At 38.1% G+C, this 10,637-nt stretch overlaps 1 long non-coding RNA gene across 1 annotated transcript; it reads left to right on the top strand.

Annotated features, from left to right (window-relative positions):
* The first annotated feature begins 2,355 nt into the window (after positions 1–2,355).
* LOC112755079 (uncharacterized) lies at positions 2,356–3,914 on the top strand. Its single transcript, XR_011874563.1, has 3 exons — positions 2,356–2,769; positions 2,906–3,085; positions 3,296–3,914. It is a non-coding gene; the product is annotated as an uncharacterized lncRNA (long non-coding RNA).
* The last annotated feature ends 6,723 nt before the right edge of the window (positions 3,915–10,637 follow it).

The raw sequence follows: 10,637 nt of genomic DNA on the forward strand, positions 1-10,637 counted from the left end.
GTTATGGAGTCAGATCATCTGAAGTACCATGGAAGATGCAAGGAGTTTGGGAATGGCTACACGTGGATGATTCGCATCACACTTCGGTAGCGTAAGGGTAACTGGGAAGTTAGAAGGTACAATGGATCTCACACTTACTTGGCCACTTCAATTTCGAGTGACCACCGACAGCTCGACTACCACGTAATTTGTGCGAGGATCTTTCCGTTGGTTCGGGCGGATGCATCGGTTACAATAAAGGTGTTGTAAGAAGCTATTGAGTCAACCTATGGATTCCGGCCTAGTTATAGGAAGGTGTGGAAGGCAAAACAGAAGGCAATTGCACAGATCTACGGGGATTGGGAAGAGTCGTACGCCGAGTTGTCCCAGTAGATCCTTGGGGTGCAAGCAACGAGGGATGGAACCGTTGCAGTGTTGAAGACTTCTCCAGTCCGTGTAGGTGATCAGGTTGATGAGTCTACAGAGTATTTTCATCGTCTTTTCTGGACATTCCCTCCATGCATTGAGGCATTTAGGCATTGTAAGCCACTAGTGAGCATTGACGGGACTCATCTGTATGGGAAGTACGGCGGGACTTTGCTTCTAGCTATTGCGCAAGATGGAAACTCTAATATCTTGCCCGTTGCGTTTGCATTTGTGGAGGGGGAGAATGCTGAGTCATGGGCCTTTTTTTTTATCTCACTTGCATCAACATGTGACCTCACAAGAAGGCATTCTAGTGATCTTTGACAGACACAACGACATTAAGGCTATACTGGAGGCACCTGACAGTGGTTGGCTACCGCCTCATGCATATTGAGCGTTTTGTATTCGACACGTTGCAGCTAATTTTGCCCTCAGTTTCAAGGACCATGATGCAAGGCGGCTGCTCGTGAATGCAGCGTATGCCAAGACTGAGGTAGATATGTGATTGGGCCAATCGATTGGAGTACGATAAGTGGACCTAACACCAGGATGGAGGCAAACAGTTTGGCCATATGACGACGAACATCTCCAAGTGTGTTAATTCTGTATTGAAGGGGACACGAAATCTGCCAGTTACTGCACTAGTGAAGTCTACATATGGGAGGCTAGCAGAGCTTTTTGTCATCTGAGGACAGACAGCAGAGGCGCAGTTGGGATCTGGCCACCGGTTTTGCCAGGCGCTGGTTAAGGCGATAGAGCACAATTTGAAGGATTCGAGGTGCTTCACTGTTACTCTGTTTGACAGACATCAGTCTAAGTATACTGTGGCTGAGACGACTCCTACAGGAAACTTCTCGCTGGGGACGTATCGGGTTTCCTTCAGAGATCACACTTGTGACTGCAGGTACTTTCAAGCTCTCCATTACCCGTGCTGCCATGCGATTGCGTGCTGTGCTCAGTCCTGGTTGGACTGGGCTACGTACGTTCATGAGGTTTATACCATGAGTAAGGTGTTCAGTGTATACCGGATGGGGTTCTTGCCCCCTGTTTCAGAGGGTCTATGGCCACCTTACGGCGGTCTGACTATCGTTCCTGATCCTAACATGACACGTGCCAGAGAAGGGCGACCAAGGTCAACCAGAATCCGTAACACCATGGATGAGGCCGATACTAGTAGGCCGAAGCGATGTGGGCTATGCAGACAGAACACACTCGCAGGACTTGCCCTCAGCGAGGATCCGCACCCAGAGCCGAGACATAGGTGTCATCAAGTTGTCATGATTAAGTTTCATTTTTCTTTCCTTATCTGTGTTGTTGCCCTGTTTTAGTCTATGTTGTTGTCGGTATGAATGTTTAGTCAAGTTGTTCTTTTTGTTCGTTTACGGTGATGTGTTTATTATAAGTGATTCTCTTGAGTAAAAGTATTCTGAGTAACGGTAAAGACTGCGTTCATCCGTCATAGTCCCGGTCCCAACAAACTCAAGAAACCCACACTTTTCCTCTCCTATTCTCTCTAGAAAACGTCACTTTCTCTTTCTAGAATCTGAAAATGTCCCAAACTGAATAATCCGTGACATCCTCAACCGTATTTATAGCAAAGCATAAACCGCTGGACTCCTGTAGCGGTTTATGCACATTTGAAATTCCCACATAATCCGCGACACTCTTATAACAGATTACGTGCATTTGGGTTTCAACGTAAACTGCGAGACCCTTGTAGCGGTTTACGTGCATTTGTAAACTGTGGATCCCCCGTCGCGGTTTACATAGATTAAGAAAAAATTGCATTTTAGTATCCGTTTTGCAAAAGTTAGGGTTTGTCTTTAATAAGCTCGACTCTTTTGAGCTTTTCAGATATGCACAATAAATAATTTATGAATATAGCCCATACGGGGTTTAATAATAATTATCATTTTTTTACATTTGCCACACATATTTTTAAAATTCATCCAATGAAACCCTAATTTCTTTCCATGTAAACTTAATACACTCCCCTATCTATCCACAGAGCCACCATCACCTACTCCACTCTTCTCTGGTCTTCATCGTCCCCGTCGTCGTCTAGCCCAACACTCGGTGCCGATCTTCGCCCATTTTGCGGCGTCATTCTTAGCCTCTCTCTTCCCGTCGTTCATTCGCAGTAAAAAGGAACAGATGAAGGAGCAGATGAAGTTTTATCTGTCTTTATGTCAAATGTTTCCATTTTCCATGTTATTTGTTCTTGGAACTTGAAAGTGTTCATTTATGATGATAACTTGAATGCCTTTCATATTTGATTGTCACACAGCATTGCAAATGCTAACTTGATGCACTCTTTATGTTCATTGGCATGACATGAATCTGATAAGTGTTTGATTCATTAAGGTAGTTCATTCTTGTGGATCTTCATTGTTGTGTATTAGTGCTTTTATTCTTGTGCTTGAGTTAATTAGTGATATATGATATAGTCAATGAGAGCTGTGACTTATGCAATAACACATTGAATGATTGAGTTGAACAGATTTTCAGCACGTTCTTACATTCTGAGGACAGAGGTCCGGGAACTCTCTTGGTCATTCCATTCATCATATGACATAATGGCTAATTCCTTGGATGGCACATCATTTTCAAATTTTTTAGCTGTATCTTATGACAGATTTGGTTGCAGACAATAATGAAGAATCAAATTTTGTGTAAAAAGGTGCTGTTTCTTTTACTAATTATTGAGGTAGAAGCTGTCCTAAGGGAACTGGGAATTGATAATCTATTGAAGTGTTATATAACTAATAATTAGCATATAGAATAGTCCGAAGGAGTTAATAGCATATTCATTGTCACATTTCACATTCTTACTTCAATCAAATGGTGCCTGGAATACTGATCATGCTTCTTATTTGATTTCAACTTTTAGCCATACACTCTAGAAAGCTCTGCTGATGCTACCAGAAACTTGTCTCAACAGAATCTCAACTTCTAAGAACTTCTATTGAAGGAGTTGAGCTAAAGCCGTGAATAAAGAGCTAGAAGATGCAAAATATGAATTGATCTTTTCAAAGCATTGCTACAACGGCTAGAGTTAGCATAGAAGCTGGATCAACATTCGGTTGGCAGAAGATTGTTGGCAGACAGGGGAAAGCCATAGGCATTGACCGTTTCAAAGCAAGTGTTCCAGCAGGGAAGATATACAAAGAGTTTGGTATCACCAAGGAAGTTGTTGCTACTACAAAAGAACTTCCATAAATCCTCCGAGTTTTCTTGATTTTTGTTTCTTTTTATTCAGAACTTTTAAATTTCAATAGTGGTATGGAATATGGATTTCAATTATGAATCTGTTTCTTGAGAAATAACTTTAGCCACAATAACAAAGATTAGATTACTCTTGAAAATAGTTCTCAGATGAGAGACATAGACTGAAGGATGAGTGGAATCAACGAAGTTTTATGAATTTGTAACAACTCTTTTGACTTGTGAGTTTTTTTTTGCTGTGATGTAGCACTTATTCATATATAATGCAATTAATTTAGCTAAAAGGATTGGTATCTGAAGCATCTTGCTTAAATGATTATTCAGAATTCTTTAAGGCTCATTCAATCTTAAAAATTGAAAATGTAAAAAAAAAGAATAAAAGGTGTAAGCATGCTTCAAAGTGAGGAGAAATGACTATGCAACCTGGTTATTTAATTTCAATCTATGTTTTGAGCTGACTATTAATTGCAAATAAAAATGAACCCTGGTCTGTTTTGTACAGATTAACAATACTAAATAAAAAATTATATTTGAGGAATGCCCTTATTTCTATGAATGCTAGATGAAAGATGAACATACAATTTCAACCTGTACATAACATACTCATCTCACTATAACAAAACTAAAAGGTACAACAATACCAAGAATAAATATGCCTTGAAATATAAATTTGTTTTAGCAAATTCTAAATTGCATATGATATGATGCAGTTTAATTTTTCTAGTGTAGAACCTTCTTTTCTTGAAATTTGAGTCCCAACAACTACTTAAATGCTTTATGTCATTATTCATATTCATACAGATGAACCAGAAGATACAACATAACATTAACAAAATTGGAAAAAGAAAATGTCATCAATAACATCCATGTGCCACTTAAGGTTTAATCATTGATTTTAGGAGAGACCAATGACTTTTTCAGTTGCTGTGTGCCTGTATCAAGATCAATGTCATAGAAGCATGGTCTAGTTGGAAGCCCTGGCATGGTGCTTATTGTTCCAACCAATGGATAAATGAAACTAGCTCCAATGCCGGTTCTAACTTCTAACATCGCTTATGGGTAAGAATTTGTCAATGAAGTTGAATATGTTATTGTTCTGAAATTGAATTAAAAAAAAAAAAAGAATTTGTGCGGATTCAAATCTCAAAAGTACAATTAGTGAAGATCTAATTACATGAAAAACTTGTAGAATTTTACAAAATAAAATCAAGAATAGAAAGCTTTATTTAAAACCAAAAGCAATCTTAAAAAAATTAATTAGAACAAAACTAATGGCCTGCTAAGCGAGAACTTGAGGAAGCAGTTAGAGAGGTGGCATAAACGTCAATGACCACCGTATCACTGGTTGTCCCTGTCGTCCGCCACCTCGTCATTGCTTAAACATGTAATCTTCCTCTTCTTCATTCTCGTTGCCATCGTCGAGATTGGTGTCATGGTCTCTTCTCTTCAATGTTGCCGTTGGTGAAGCCAGCAACCATCATCCAAGATTTTATTTCCAAGCATGTCGTCGAAAGTCTTTCATAACATTATGAATTGATTTTGAAGGTAGGGTAGGGTTTTGCTGCCGCTTTCAATGCTTCATTTGCCTCACGATTAACTTGGGATGGTTTTGAAATATTCAAAGACTTGCTATCTATTTCCCTAATTTCTAGCAAGTTATTCTTGTGATGAATGTAAATCATTGGACTTTCCGCCAATTTAAATCAACGTTTCCAATACCATGGTGCATCAGAAACGCCCAAAAGACTTAAGCTGATTTTAGACTGACCCCAAAAGTTATATTTTGGTAAATTTAAACTTTAAACATGGTATGTCTAAAACGAGCACAACAATTATGTGTTTATTGGATGCGCCACATTTATATAGACCATTAGATTTAATTAGATGAAAATCAAAGGCTAATATGAAAGAAGAGCATTGATGGACTCTAATAAATACAGAATATCCTACTACATAAATAAATGCTTTAAATGGCTGATGATTTTCAGTGGCTAAGAGAAGGGGGTTGAATTGAATCTTAGCCCCCTTTTTTTGCTTGTTAAAACTTGCTGGTCTTTGAAACAACTTCTGGAGACTTTTTTATTTTTGTCTCGTACCCAGCCACGAGACTTTTTCTTTTTATCTCATAACCCGGCACGAGATATTTTTTGGTTTAATCTCCTATGCAGTAGAAACAGAAATGGAGTAGAAGAGAGAGAGAATCACACTACGATATATCCTAGTTTAGCTGCCAAGTGCAATGCATCCTACATCCAGTCTCCATCACAACAATGACGGAATTTCACTATAATCTTCATGATTACATACACCAATTCTCCCTAGGAACTACCCTTCCTATCCGGGACAAGTCCAGAATCTAAACCCCAATCCTGAACTGGACTTGGTTGCTGCCAAGCTTTCAACTGCTAAGTGCTAACCTAACTTGCAAGGGGATTCCCACAGAATCATGAAACACAACACAGATGTACAAAGGACCTCTAAGGACATCTATGGCTTTTTCTTTTAATTTTGCACTCTCTGCCTTTTCCGCTCTATGGCTTTTTCTTACAAACCTCACTATTTGCCTTTTTCCATGAGACTCAAGCCAGACAAAATTAAACAGAAAAATACAAAATAGAAAGCATTGAAGGAGAAGAACTTCTGTTAACTTGGAGAGCTATAAGAACTCTGTGCCTTATACTCTCACTCCTTACTTCAAGTCCTGGCTGTTCTCCTTTATTTATAGAAGAGGAAGCCTCCAAGATTGAAGTTCTTGAACCAAGCCAACTTCTTATTCTTCATGCAAACTGGTTCGGCCAGAGAGAGAGGAGAGGAAACTGAATGTGAAACCCAACATGCAATTACCTCTGTGTCTTCCTTTTGCACAAATCTTCACCAATATGAGCCATCCATCTTGACTTGCGCTCCAAGAAGGATCCTTATCCTTTGATGAGTTCTTGATGATGACAGCTTCTTCTGCTTAAACTTCTGCATCCTCCATCACGTAGCTACTGTAGCTATCTCCTGTGGTGGTTGATCAAAAGCTGAGACAAGTCATCCCTTAAGGATCTTCTTTCTCTGACCGAGATTATTTTCTTCCATTTTTGGGTATGGAGAGCATGAGATTACTTCACCAAATCTTACCCCTTTTTGGTGAAGATCTCAGCCACAACATACTTTTTATTTTCTTTTTCTTGCCATCATTACAATGGTCTTTAGCTTGCTTCTAGCTTCTTTTTCATCACTCTGATAGCTTACAAAAGCTTCCATGCTTTCTCTGTGAAATGACCGAATGCAAGAGGAGAGATGAGAGAGAAGAGAGAAAACTTTTAATGGATTTGAATGAATAAATCAAACTGAATTAATTCACTTCCCTTTTTCTTGCTTTAGGTAGCGTGTAGCATTGATGAGGACAATCAAATCAATTGCTAATTTCTCTCTCATGGTTCCCATGTGATTAATGATAATTGAATTAAATTTGGAATCCATCACATGAGAGAGAGATCCGTTGGAAGCAAGAAGCATTTTCTTTCTCTGTTTTCTTCATTTCGGACCAAGCAAGCTAGCAAAAATGAATTTAGGCTAATAGTAATAATGACTGAGTTCTGGCCCAACTAATCAAAGAAACAATTCAGCCACTTATTGTATTACAAATTTTGGGTAAAGCTGAATGTTTGGCTTCATGTTGGGCTAGCCAATTTTTTCGGCCCAACATCAGAATCTGCATAACAAAGTTATTAAATTAACACATATGAACCAAATTCAAATTAATAATTTTGTAATTAATCATATTAATAATGTTTAGTTATCACTAATATTAATTTAGAGTTTTTCAAATTCATCAATCTCCCCCTTGATGACAAACATTATTAAAAAATTAAAATGGAGAGAAATCAAGAATTAGAGTACTCCCTTTGAATATTAGGATTCCTTCTCCTTCCAAATTGTTACATGACTCCCCTTTAATACATGCCATTTTACCAAGGGAAGCTTTACCTGTAACCTTTTTAAAATCAAGCTTAAGGCAACGTAACTATGTATTCAACATATGAAATTTTGAAATGTTGAATAGCTTGATTTATGAGCCGAAATAGATTGATAAACAAAACTCATTTATTATCATATAAATGATTTTCTGCTCAATTTCAATCAATAATATTTTGAGTACAGAGTACATAAAGAATAAAACACTTGATAATTTTCAAAAATCTACTTGCCAAAATATTTGATTAAATAAACAACATTTTTCAGCCACCATTTCAAAGCAAATTAATTATTAGTTTATAGCAATTAAAATATTTTTTAATCAAGCATAATCATATCAAGGCATAAGGAATTATCAAGTCACAACTAAATCCCAAATGTAACAAATATGTCAACAAAATAGAGCATGATGCATCAACACATCAGAACATACAAGGATTTATCAAAAGTAACAAAGTTCCAACTGTAGCAACTAAAACAGATCATAATCAAAAACAACTAAGTTCTCAATCCAGCAACCAATTCAACAAAACATATTTTGTGCACAGGGGTGATCATTAATCACAAAAGGATTTCAGCCCCTGTATCCCTGTTTCTTTCAACTTTTTTTCAGCTTTCTTTCCTCCCCCTTTTGTCATCAAAGGGGACCTGCAAAAAAAACAATGGTATGCAAAATATCCAAAATATAAACAGCACAAAAATAACTAAGAGTTTAACAAAGTGTCACAGGTCTAAAGTATCCAAACAGCCTACGAAGTATCAAAATAAGCCAAACAGAGCCAGAAATCAACACGAAACATAGTGATCAATCATCAGATAAATTGTACTCAAAGCCATCTGCATCATTATCATCGGCAGCCCCAAATTCTTCTTCAAAATTCTGAAGCATCAGTCCCACTCTTTCTTGGCATTTTGTCCAAACTTTTTCATTTTCGAATGCTAGCTTACGAGCGGCCTTGTATGATTGCACCATCAAATTGGACATGTTAGAAAACTCAGTGAAGACTGCCTTGATCGATTCTGCCACCTTGGATGGCTCGGCTGGGCGGCTCTCAAGATCACTGTCAGTGGGCATTGACTGTTTTTCTTTGGTGCTTTTACCTGAAACTCTTCCTCCCTTAATTGATGAGACTTTGTTCTCTACATCTTCATTGGTTAGATCAACATTGAAATATTCGAAGATGTAGGTAAGAAATATGCCATAGGGAATGTTAGCCTTTTTGGTGCTTCTAACACATTCCCACATATGCCTAACCATGAGATATGCAAAGGAAATAGGAGATGAAGTAATAACAGCAAAAAGCACAAGAGAATCAGAAATGGTTACTCTATTGTGTGAACCACTTTGTGGAGTCAGAATGTGAGTAATGATTCTGTGCAGCAAAGCTCTTTCTGGACCAAGGGCTTTGTGAGTTGGAATCGTGTCATCCAGTCCAGATAGATTCTCACAGATTTATTGCAGAGCAATCTGAAGGGTGACTCCAACTTGAGAATCCCATTTTTCTGATATATAAGCTGCTGGACCTTCATCAACATAACCCAGGGCAGCGCTTATAGTTTCTCTGCTCAGAGTCATGTAAATCCGCTTCACATAGGAGTGAATCGCACCATCAATCAACCTCATGTTTGCATAAAATTATCGGACCAAGGCATGGTATACAGGTTTCTGAATTTTGAACAAGGGAGACCACTTCATATTCTCAAAAAGAGTGATAAAGTCGATTCCTTTAGTAGCAAGAGATTCAAGGTTCACTATGTATGAAGCACACAAGTGACGTTTCTTCAACACCTCTTTGTAAAACTCATAAGATGCACAAGAATTGAACCTTCCAGGATCAAAATGAGAATGACTTTTGTTGTATCTATTCTTGAAATCCAGGGATTCCAGGTTCGGTGGTTCCTTTGTGTTACGTAGCACGTAACTTTTGGTCTTCTGAGAGCTTCGAGCAGACGCATGTGGTGTTGCCTTCTTCGGTGGTGAGTGAGGAATGGAGGTTTGAGACTCCTCTTCTTCTTCTTCTTCTTCCATGATTGGATCCTTGTTCTTTCCAGGCTTTCTCCTTGATGAAGTTTTCTGCACTATCACTTTCCTTCTCATTATTTTAGTTTGTTTGGATGATGGTGAGTGAGATGAGGAGGATGTGGAGTGTATATGAATGTGTGTATGGGTTTGAAGAGTTGAGAATGGGGGACTTTTTGGTAAGGGAGTTCGGTTACTCTTCCTTGGGGCAACCTTCTTTTTCATGTTAAGAAAAATGGAGAAGGGAGAAGGAAGATAAAGAGAGAGGCCGAGGTGAGTGGAGAAAGGTGGGAGGTTAAGGGAGCATTAAATGCTGATTAGAGAGAGAAGTGGGGTAGTTATTACCCATTAAGGAGCGCGGTTATTAACCAATGAGGGATTTTAAAATTAAAATTGAATGGTTAGCTCCTAGAATCAAGGGATGAGGGATGGATAAAGATTTGATTTGACAACAACACTTTTCTACAAGATTTGATATGACACCTTCCAAAAACAATGTGATTAAAAAAATGAGAAACTCAAAAACGGGTCAGAGTAAGGTCAAAGAGATTTGGTGGGGCCTAAGATAATTGACATCAGTTCAGTCTCCCCCTGAATCATGGCCCGTTCATCACAGCCTGAAATTTGTCTCCTGCTTTCCTACGAGACAAAACCAAACAGAATAAAAAATTCACAAATTTTCAACAGAGCTTAATTCTATCATTCCCAAACTTTTTCTTAAAGAGCAAAATTTGTCTTCACATAGGAGTTTTGTAAAAATGTCAACAAGTTGGTCTTCAGATTTTACAAATTGAATATCAATAGTTTCCTTTTGCACATGCTCTCTAATAAAATGATATTTGATTTCAATGTGCTTAGTTCTTGAGTGCAGAACAGAGTTCTTAGAAATGTTTGTAGCACTCATATTGTCACAAAATAAGGATATACTATTGATTTTTAATTTGTAATCTTCCAACTGTGTTTTCAACCAAATTAATTGTGAACAACATGCAGATGCGAAAATATATTCAGCTTCGGCTGTGGA

This window comes from Arachis hypogaea, chromosome 16 (genome assembly GCF_003086295.3).
Source record: "Arachis hypogaea cultivar Tifrunner chromosome 16, arahy.Tifrunner.gnm2.J5K5, whole genome shotgun sequence".
Classification (NCBI taxonomy): Eukaryota; Viridiplantae; Streptophyta; class Magnoliopsida; order Fabales; family Fabaceae; genus Arachis; species Arachis hypogaea.